Source organism: Acomys russatus, chromosome 17, assembly GCF_903995435.1.
Source record: "Acomys russatus chromosome 17, mAcoRus1.1, whole genome shotgun sequence".
Lineage (NCBI taxonomy): Eukaryota > Metazoa > Chordata > Mammalia > Rodentia > Muridae > Acomys > Acomys russatus.
In genome coordinates, this window is record NC_067153.1 from 63473150 (window position 1) to 63484579 (window position 11430).

Genomic DNA, 11430 nt, shown 5'->3' on the forward strand with positions numbered 1-11430 from the left:
GCATGTGCCACACACGGGGACAAAGGAAGGCAACCTGCCTCAGAGGATGGCCCAGCCCAGTAAGGCTGCTCTCTTCAGCTGAGGCCTGAACAGAGAGAAGGTTCCAGTAGTGGATGGATTTGTGCTCCGGTCAGCTGGTTGCCTCGAGAGTTGAGAATTTCAGGAAGATTGGACCTTGAGTACCTGCTCTCGGAGGCTGGGAACGTAGCTCAGTGGACAAGGTGCTCGCCATGCAACTGATCCTGAGCACCTGTGTAAAAATCAGGCCCGGTGGGATGTGTCTACAACCCTAGCACTGGGAGGTAGATACAGGATGATCCTAGGGGCTTGCTGGCCAGTCCAACCAAATCCAACTGACAAACTCCAGGTTCAAGGAGAGGCCATAGACAGATGATACATAGATGGAGAGAGAGAGAGAGAGAGAGAGAGGCAGGCAGACAGGCAGGCAGACAGATAGGGTGGAGAGCAATAGACAGATACCTGAAGTTGAACTGTGGCCTACCTATACACACAATCACACAGACACACCTGTGAACTTGGACACAATCACACACACACACACAAAGTCTGGTCCAAGCTCCAGGGCAGAGGCCACAGTTCCGGCTAATAAGAGGAATCTTGTGGTTTGTCAGCTTCCACCAACTGATCAGGGCGAACACTGGTAGCCAGTTAGATAAACAGGCACTCAGGTGAGAAAACCTGAAAGTCACTTCATCTACCTGTAGCCAGTGTGTCCCGGATATTAGTCTCTTGGCCGCGCGTGACTAGCTTGCCCTGCCCTGGGCCAGTTGGATAGAGGGCATGTTGTCCCTGTGTCCTGCTAGCCCTGGGCAGTTTCCCTGTCCATGACAGACTGCCATTTGGTGAATTGTGGAAGGACTGAGAACTTAAGTCTACGAACACAGTTTCTCTGTCTCTTTAACACTCCCACATTCATTTTGAAGTTTTATTGAAATGAAAATTTTAGAACATAAAACCAGCCATTTCGGTGAGCAATTAAGTGACATTTCTATGTCCCCAATGATATAGATAACTGTCTCTGTCTAGTTTTAGAGCATTTCATCACCCCCAAAGAAAGCCCTACATCTATCGCCAGCCACCTGCTATTCCCCCTGTTTCTGCCTATTTGAATTTCCTGATCTGGACACTTACTGTGAAAGGATCGTGCAATACGGCAATCAATTCTTCTTTTTATTTTTCTTTTCTTTTTTTTTTTTTCTTTTATTTAGCATGATTTTTTCCAGGAGTGGATCACTATGTAACAGACAGTGCTACAGTGTTTCTTTTCATGGATTAAAAAAAAAAAAAAGTACATACTGTGCCTCAGTCTTAGCTATTCATCCCCGGCTGGATGTTTGATTGTTTTGGATAGTCCTGCCCTGTGCTTCTGTGGTACATATGCTGTTGGAATGCCTGATTTCAGTTCCCACTCTCTGGGAGTGGGCTTACTGGCACATGACAATCCTTGTATTTATCTTATTATTTATTATGTATGAATGTTTGCCTTGTGTGTATGAATGCACACCACACGCACACCTGGTGCCTACTGAGGTCAGAAGAGGATATGGGGTCCCCTGGAACAGGAGTGCAGATGGCTGTGGGCCACCATGTGGGGGGCTAGGAATCGAACCTGGGTCTTCTGCAAGAGTCACAAGTGCTCTTCTCTGCTGAGCCAACTCTGCAATCCCACCAGGACCACACAAAGATTCTATGTACCCTCTGTGCCAGGCCTCATGTCACACGCCCTTAAACCCAGTTCTTGGGGGGCAGAAGCAGCTGGATCTCTAAGAACTTGAGGCCAGCCTGGTCTACACAAAGAGTTCCAGGCTAGCCAGGGCTGCGTACTGAGACCCTGTCTCAAAACAAAACCAAAAGCACGAAAAGTTTCAGCTTCTCTGCATCCTCATCAGTATGTTATTTCCTCATAGATTAATACGTTTTAATATTATAATTGCCTTATAAAGTGTAAGGTGTGGGTTTGTCCCTGCTCTCTTCTCATAAACTCTAATTACGCTGAGCATGCTTTCATGTGCTCGTGGGCTGTATGAAAATCCATTAAAGTCCTTTGCACACTTCTTTTTGTTTTTAATCACTTTTGATTGTGGGGAGGGTTGTGCATGTGACTGCAGATGCACAAAGAGGCCAGAGGTGTTGGGCCCCTAGAGCTGGATTCCCAGGTGGCTGTGAACCACCTGATGTGGGTGCTGGAAATCAGATCTGGGCCATTTGGAAGAGACGTGTGTGCTCTTAACTGCTGAGCCATCTCTCTAGCCTCTTTGCACCTTTCTTCGCTAGGCTGACCTTGTCCCGTTGAGTCGTAAGAGTTCCTTTCGTAATCTGAATGCTAGACCCTCACTAGAGAAATGATTTGCAAATATCTTTTCTCCTTCTGCAGGTTGCCTTTCCCCTTAATTTCTCTCCCCCTCCTTGGGTTTTTGTTGCTTGAGAGAGGGCCTTACTGTGCACCGTAAGGTGGCCTTGAACTCACAGTCCCCCTGCATCAGCCCTCTGATACACAGGCAGTGGCACACACCACCATGCCTGCTCTCCCCCACTTTCTTGCTAGTGTGAATTGTGTAGCAGCGTCCTGTGCCTTCAAGTGCTCCCTCCTGAAGGGAGGATGGAGACTCGGACTCTTGAAATTTACCAGACTCAGAAAGCACAGAAAATTCCAGCAGCCACCCCACCCCCACCCACTGCCACAGTTATATAACAGTAGTAAGCGATCGCTGATCCTGTGGGGCTGACTGCAGCTGGGCAGGCAGCCTCAGAGACACGCCTTTCCTGGTTCGTCACCTCAGCTGGCATGGGCTTCTGGTGACAGGGCTGCGTTTGGGTTAGCCATGCTCCTGGATGTAACTCTGCCTCCGTATTCCTGTTGGTAGACCCTGTAAACCCACGGGTTCACTAAGCCAGACCTGGAGGGAATGGCCTCTGTGGTCTGTCATCAGTGCCCTGTGTGGGGTGAGACGTTTGTTTACACCTCCCCAGGAAAAGACCTTTAACTCGCCTTAAAGCCTTACCACAGTGCTGGCCACAGTGGTTCACACCAGCAATGCCTGTGCTGGAAGAAGGAGAAGTGCCATGAGTTCAAGGCCAGCCTGGGCTACAGAGGTCTTATCTCAAACAAGGCAACACAAAATAAAACAAAGTTTTAAAAGTTTCATGACTCCCAACCGCTTATCTCTTTTGTCTCATCCACTCCTGATCGCGGAGTTATACAGACGTGCCCTTTTGTTTTCCTCTAGGAGTTCTGGGGCTTTAAGCTGTTCTGTTTGTGCGTTGCACACATCTGACTCGTTTCTGCAGACACTCGAGACACAAGGGCGCTGCTTTGAGTGTTCTACCCCTTCCAGCACGCTGAAGTGACTTCCTGAGCAGTCCCCTGGGTTGGCCTTCAGCCACCTAACAGGGCCGTGCACCTGGGCAGGTGGGTCACGCTGTCATTAGACAGTGGGACACTTGGCGAGATTGACAGACTGACAGATGTGCACCTCTGACGTTGCTCAAAGGCACTTTACTGCACAGACAGCAGAAGTTTGGAGTCCTTCAGTCTCCTGCTCTTGAGCCTCCACTCTTGGTCTGGCTGTCTCGGGGGGGCGGGGGTGTGCCGGGCCCGCCAGCTGTATCACTGGCCACAACGTCAGCGCCCACGGAGCTCAGATGATAACCATAGGAACTGTAACTGCTGGTGATGACAGCTGAGGAAGAAGAGCCAAGAGTAGGTGACAACTATGGTAGCCGCCATCTCTGCAGGAGGCAATATGCATAGCCAGTGCAGGGACCGGGTCCTCGTCATGTGCAGAGCGCGTGATGGGGACCAAGTTGGATAGCTATGACACCTGACGTCTGGGATACCCTGGGAAAGTGGCCATGCCCAAGCCTTTCTCTAGACAGCAGTGCCCTGGGGAATGGACACCAGAAAAGAGAAGGGTGTGAATTTTAATCGCTTTTTTCCTAAGGGACAAAGGGTGGGAAATGTTGCCGACTGACACAGGACAGTCAGAAACTTCTAGATGAGGTATGACCGCGGTTGGCGGTAACATCACTGTACCCCAGGGTCCCTGGCTTCCCCAACCCATCTCTAGGATACTCACAGACACCCACAGAGCACTGGCTCTCACCAGACATCCTGCAATACAGAGAGGTAAAGGATAAGACAGGCAGGAGGATCACTGAGTTTGCAGCTAGCCTGGACTACAGAGAGCGACCATGTCTCATCCTCTTAGCAACACATGAAGATGCACACCTCCGTCCTATAGGTGAGAAAACAGGGACATGGCATGGTCTACTGGGACCATATTGCTGGTGTGGGGCAATGTGTCTGTCCCCACTGCTCCCTTTGTATCGCCACAGTCACCTGTGTGAATGGCTGGTCTCTGACAGCCCCCTGAGGGAAGCAACCACAGCTCCCCCTCTCATGGTGTGACCAGCACTGTGGTTCTGACCTTCCTGCTCTCAGATGTCCCCTCAGCCAGAGAAACCATGGCTGTTTCTCTGTGGCATTACCCTCCAGCCCTCACCTGCTCTCCTCACCCTCCAGCCCTCACCTGCTCTCCTCACCCTCCAGCCCTCACCTGCTCTCCTCACCCTCCAGCCCTCACCTGCTCTCCTCACCCTCCAGCAGTTTGCGGTAGGGCGATCTCCATGTCCCAGTGACAACTTCAGGCTCATGAGCTCCTGGTGCTCGCGCAGCATCTGAGCCAGCTCCTCCTTGGCCTGGTGCAGGGCGCCCTCCAGCTCACCCAGCTTGGCCCGGGCATCCTTGAGTGCACAGTCCCCTTGCTGCTCGGCATCGGCAATGGCTGTCTCCAGATTGGAGCACTGAGGGAATAAAGAACAGAGGCTGTCAGAAGATAAAATATGATCTAGATTATACCGGTGTGGTCACTAATATTACTAACTTGATAGAATCACCTAGGAGTCAAGACTCTAGTGCCTATGAGGGACTGTCTTGATTAGGTTGGTCGGAACGGGGAGACCCACCAACTCAAACAGGAAGACCCACCCACCCTAAGCGTGGGCAGTACCTTTCCCTAGGCTTAGGTGCTGGACGTCCTGTAGAAGAAGAAAGCTGAGTTCAAGTGTTCATCATTCGCCTCTTACTAACTGCAGGTGCAACTCAACAGCCCTCCATGATGGACTATGCTCTCCTACGGCAAGCCAAAGTAAGCTAAGACAGCAGCAAAGGAGCACGGTGGCCTCATTGTACAGTGGGACCCAAGGAGCAGGAAGGAGCTATAGAGCCAGCGCTTTCATTGCAGACGAATGTTTAGAGTTGTGGGCTGGGAGACAGCTGAGAAGGTAAAAGTCGTACTGCCCGAGCTTGAGAGTCTGAGTCCAGCGCCCTAGAACATACGTGCAAGCTAGATTTTGCCCTGTACCCACTGACAACCCTAGTGCTGGGTGGGGGGTGTCGGTGTGTGAGAAGGGAGGATCACCAAGGCTTGCTGCGGCCAACTTAGCTACAAGTTCAATGAGAGACAGACGGGCAGGGTAGATCAGGCCCCTGTGGTCCTCCTCTGGCCTCCCCAGGTGTACGCGTGTACCTACATCTGTGTACGTATACTCCACATGTGCATGAAGCACACGTCTTTTTCAAAAGTAAGGAAAATAAGGCATTATAACGGACCCCTTGGGGGCTGCTACAAGCTTGGGGAGCAGGAAGAAACTTCGACGATGCCAACGTTGCCTAAAGTCAAGGCCATCGTGGGTGCAGGATCCAGCCCACCCGACCCAGGAGGATCACTCCTGAGATGCCAGCCGCACTGCCCATGAGGTCGGCACTGTCCCACTGCAGGTCACCTCCCTTTGCACCTGTTAGCACCAGGCGGAGTGTGGCTGCGACTCCCCCACACTCTGCAGGGAGCTCTGTCTAGGCTTCCCGCATGCTTTCATGCATGACCTGGACAGGCAAGGCAGCCTTCCCTTAAAATAGCCTAACGTATGGCCACAGGCCTGGATGCTAGCGCTGAGGAAGCCTCCGGGGCTGCTGTAACTTCAAGGGATAACAGGAAGCCGTTTCTGATGGAGTCTGTAAGCCAGTCAACAGTAGATTCTTACACGTGCCCCTGTGCCCTGCCCCTCCATGTCACATGAGACTCTTTATAACAGTCCATTACAAACAGTGTTGACATGGTTCCTCAGAGGGCCCCCTGATAGAAACATGCACACACAGAGACACACACACACACACAGCATTTAGAAATTGCTGTCTGGCCCAGGGAAGCCAGCCACCAGCTGCAGCTCCTGGGTCTAGTGTCCCGGAGGCAGGAAGATGGTGAGGAGACAAAGGCAAGGCCTATCCCAGGGAGCTTGAGGTGAGGCTTGTGGTGAAGCCGGAACCCAGGTGCCCTTCCAGCTCTGACCAAGAAACCCCTCTAGCCCCTTCGTTCAGGTGGAACCTGCGTGGCCCACCCTCCCTCCTGGCTTGTTTCCTGTGCTGAGTCTTTCCCAGAGTAGACAAGACAGATGTACTTCCCACTCGTTAAGCGCTGTCTGGTGTGATGGTTCTGCCCCCTCTTAGCTCATCATCTTGTACTCAGAGACATCTTTTAGAGGCCCAGTGTGGCATCTGTGAGTGGGGCCTACCCTGCGCTTCTGGGGTTCACTCTCTCCTGCAGGACTCTCCCAGGCACAGGTCAGAGGGAAAGAAGTCCAGGAAGTGCAGAGGTTACAGGCAGGACTCCGGTGTGATAGGAGGATTAGGGGCTCCCTACCTGTGTCCGGCCCTTCAGGACAGAGCAAGAGACAGGCTCATGGACCGACAGAAACAGGGAACAGTGAGATCAGACTGCACCTGCCACTCTTTCTTGGGGGTGCTATAGTTTAAATTGGGTGTGTCCCCCGTGTGTTACTAGTTTGGGCCCCATCTTGGCACCATTTGGGAGACAAGTCCTAGTAAAACTTTTGGGTCACAAGGAACACACCCTTGAAGATCTTGGGACCTGAGGCACCCGACCGCTCTCTCCTTTCTTCTCTGCCTCCTGGATGCTGTGAAGTGGGCTGTCCCCTCTGACAGGAGCTCCCACAACCATGTGTTGTGCTTCCCCAAGGCCAAGAATCTACACACTGAAAGGCTCTGCAGCAAAACAAACCTCCACCCCTGTCAGCTGATTCCTCTCACTGCACTGTTACAGAAATGGAAAGTTGACACGTCTGGGCTTTCCCGACTGTGAGGTTGGGGTTTAGAGTAGAAGCACTTAGCACACCTCTGAACCCATTACTCAGAATGCTCTTAGAGTTCCAACTTGCTCCCGAGAGTCTTCTGGTATCCTCATGTGTAGCAGAAAGGAGCTCGGGGCTTCCGCTTCTCCACCTGGCACCAGCTCACCCACGGCTACTCTGCTTTAATGCTGTGTCCTCCCTCCTCATGTCACGGAACCCTCATGCCCATAAACACATCTGCTTTATGGCGGGAACGCTTCAGCCTGTGCCTCCTGAAGGACAAGCGCTCTCTCTCTCTCTCTCTCTCTCTCTCTCTCTCTCTCTCTCTCTCTCTCTTGTACTGTGTTGGATTTGTCCAACCATACAAGTTTGACAGCACGACTGAGAACGCCCTTTGGATAGAATGCTGTAACCAAGTCCACTCAACATTTCTATGATGTTTCCCAGGAACAAAAGAGGCTCCTCCTCCTCCTCCCTCACCAGCACCCTCCTTGGTCTGGTACAAGGCCTCAGCTCCAGCCTTGCTCCTTAGGGTGATGTCCTCGTAGTGGGCACGGACCTCGGTGATAACGCTGTCCAGGTCCAGATTCTGATTGTCATCCATGGACAGGATGACAGAGGTCTCACTGGCATGGGTCTAGAGCTGGGTAATCTCCTGAGTCAGGGATGGAAACAGAGTCAACCACCCCCCCAAACTCTCTCCTCTTCAGGGGGCTGGTGTGGAACCCCTGTTGGCCGGAGTGGAACCCCTGTTGGCTACAATCTTCCACCACATCCCTCATGCTCCTCAGATCTCAGCCCCACCTCGCCCTTTACCCAGAGAGAGTCTCTAGCTGTTTGCCAAGGCTGCTGATGTGGGCCTCATAAATAGGCTCCAGGGTCCTCCTGCAGTTGCTCTAGTCCAGCTGCTGCAGCAGCTCCCTCTTGGTCTCCAGCACTTGGTTCTGCTGCTCCAGGAAGTAGACCTGGAACCCAAACCCACAGCCACCCGGAACCCAGACCCACAGCCACCTGGAACCCAAACCCACAGCCACCTGGAACCCAAACTCACAGCCACCTGGAACCCAGACCCACAGCCACCTGGAACCCAGACCCACAGCTACCTGGAACCCAAACCCACAGCCACCTGGAACCCAAATCCACAGCCACCTGGAACCCAAACACATAGCCACCTGGAACCCAAACCCACAGCCACCTGGAACCCAAACCCACAGCCACCTGGAACCCAAACACATAGCCACCTGGAACCCAAACACACAGCCACCTGGAACCACACACATATCAAGCCCTGCAGATGAACACGATTGGCTTCCCAGGAGAAGGGGAGTTTTATAAAATCCTAAGGGTTGAGCCCTGACTTTCCACCTTCAGATACTATTACCAAGGGCTCCTTCACTGTCTTCTGGACCCTTCTCTTGTCATTGAGCACTTGTCCAAAAAGCCACATCCTAACTTCTTCCCAAAAGAGAAAATCTTCATTTATTCTCCCGTTCTGGGCATCCTGTAAATCTGCTCTCTTCCCTTTGAGATGAGGGAACCTACCCAGCCCCACCCCCCCCCCACCCAGCCCCCGTTACATCCATCCACCCATATTGCCCAGGAAACAGGAGAATTGCTCCTGATATGGCATCATTGTGTCTTCCTGTAAGGCTCACCTTGTCGATGAAGGAGGCGACTTGTTGTTCAGAGCCTTGATCTGCTCCCGCTCCTGTGAGCACACCTTCTGGATCTCGGGGTCCAGCTCCACACTGAGGGGAGCCAGGAGGCTCTTGTTGACAGTGACCTGGGGGATGCCACCGGGCAGGCACACAGATGGACAAGTACGCTCCAGGGCCACGCTGCCAAGCATGTTGTTGGCAAAGCCGCTGGCTCAACCCCCTCTGTACCCAGGCCCAAAGCTGTGCCCTGTGGCCCAAGCACTGCCGCTGGCCACATTGAAGGAAATATGCCAATCCCCTCCCAGACTGTAGAGGTTCTTGCTGCTGAAGCCAGACCCAGCCCCGTGGCCAGCTGCCCGGCAAGAAGCCACACTGCCCACGGGTTTCCTTGGCAGCACTGCAGAAAGCACACTGAAGTTGCCCTTGTCATTGCCGGACCTGAAGTTCAGTTGGCAGCTCATGGCAGAGCAGACAGCCTGACTGGCCTGGAGAAACACAGTAGCACAATTCCAGGGCACAAGAGGGCGGCCTGCTTTTATCCCCACTGAGCCCAGGATGCCGGAAAGGGGTGTCTCTCCTGTCTCCTTCCCCTGCTGAAGGACTGAGGCACCTTGCAGAGCATGGCTCTCCAAGCCTTTGAGCAACAAAGCCCTTCTGATAGAAAGTGAAATATGCTGCCCTTGCACGCTGCAGTGGTCTAATTTGGAGTTTTATCTGCTCCCTAATTAGGGACCTGCAGAGTTATCCCCTTCAGCCATCTCTTAGTTCTACTTTTCCAGCGCTGCCTATGTCTTGCTTATCTACCAACAAGGCAGAGGGTAGATGTTGGCCCTCTTCCAAGGAGGGGGCTTCTGAACACTCCAGGCTCCTCCTCTAAAGAACACCGTTTCTGTTACCTGAGGTCCTTAAGGAACACGGTGCTGAGAAAGGAGATGGCCCTGCCCTCACAGTCCATGGACTGACCATGTGGGTTATGCTAAGAGTCACAGCTGTCCATCAGTAAATAGTCCCCCAAAGACAGGGTAGAAATGGGAGCCGATATCAGTCTGACTAGTGCATGAGCACTGTGTGAGCTTCCTGTGTCGGGCGGGCAGTGCCTGGCTTACGGTGACTCCAAAGATGCACTTCCATCAGCGAGAACCTTCTCCCACAGCTGCCACTTCATCCGCTGGGATTTTTATTTGGTGGCTGAGGTTGTCTGTCCTGAGAGCGCAGGCACAACTGGGCAGCAGCCGACCTAAATCTGTGTAGAACACACACTGGCTAAAGTTAGTCCAAAGTAAGGACTGGGTCCCCTGGGGTTCCCTGATCACTTCTGGGAGCTGCTCCACTTTAGGGTAGAAGACATGAGCCCTGGGGGACAGGGAGGCCTGGTGGAATGGGATCTTCTTGAAGTATCTTAAAACAAAGCCTCTGTCAGCTGACCCAGTGCGGGAGCCTGTCCACTACCTGTGAGTACACCGGGGAGGTTTGACAGGCTCTGATCAGGCAAAGGGTGGTAGAGCATCTCTCAGGAATGCTGCATCTTAGCATCCCTCACAGAGCCCAGCCCGAGGCACAGGGACATGGTGGCTTTGCCTGTGGTTTCCCAAGCCAGAACACAAAGGTGACAGAGTTTAACCTTGCTTCCTTCCTGGTGTGGAAATGTCAATCAACCATGTCAGGTCCTTGACTGGGAATGAACGAGGTATGTCCCTGGACTAGAAAGCAGATTCTACATCGCGAACTGAGGCCCGGGGTGAAATCCTGGAGTAAGTGTAAAGCCTTGTGAACAGTGACCTAAGATGTACTGAGCAGAAGTGGCTGGTTGTGATGGGGTCCTTAGGGACTCATAAGTGTAGCAGTGCTCTTCATAGGAGCTGGCGTAGACCAGTAAGGGCCAGGAAGACCTTGTATAGCGGCAGAAGCAATGGCGTCAAGAGGAAGACCAGCTGCTGTCATGGTTGTGACAAAAAAGGAAGAGTCGAGGTGTGTGGCTCACTCCTTATCCACGAGGCATCGTGCCAAGTGCTACACAGCGGCGCACTGACTTTAATTGTTTAAAGACATGTGTCTCTCTGTCTATGTAGCTGACATAGATCAGAAATTCTAGATTGTCCTACTTTGCCTCTCCAAGTGCTAGAATCGCAGGCCGGCCTGCACTGCCACACCTGACAAGGGAAAGCTGACTTAACCCGTGCCCTACTGCTCACAGTGGGGAAACGGAGCTTTAGAGACATTAAGTGACTGGCCAGGGTTGCTCAGCTACTAAGTCTGAGATGGTTCAGGAGTTCTGGTGTGTCCAAGTGCAAAGCCCGTTTCTATAACTGCTATGTCCTATGGCTGAGATGACAGAGGCAAAGACACGGAGATTTCTGCTGTCTGAGGCAGAGACTCTTATGAGATAAGTGTGGCGTGCGGGACAAGGGAGGATGTAATGGATCCAGGCCTCACGTAGGGGTGGAGGGTGGGGGGTGAGGGGCATGCCTGTTAGTCAAGGTTAGATGCCATTCCAGTGCTCAGAGAAAACGTCGGCAAAGCAGTGATGAGTTCGTAGACAGAGGGAGAAGGTCTGCCTTCAAGTCAGAGGCCATTTGGAAACTTAAAAGATTAATTTATTTATTTT

At 52.5% G+C, this 11430-nt stretch overlaps 1 pseudogene; it reads right to left on the reverse strand.

The window, feature by feature from the left end:
* Positions 1 to 3549: 3549 nt before the first annotated feature.
* LOC127201041 (keratin, type II cytoskeletal 74-like) lies at positions 3550 to 9394 on the reverse strand (annotated as a pseudogene).
* Between the last annotated feature and the right edge of the window lie 2036 nt (positions 9395 to 11430).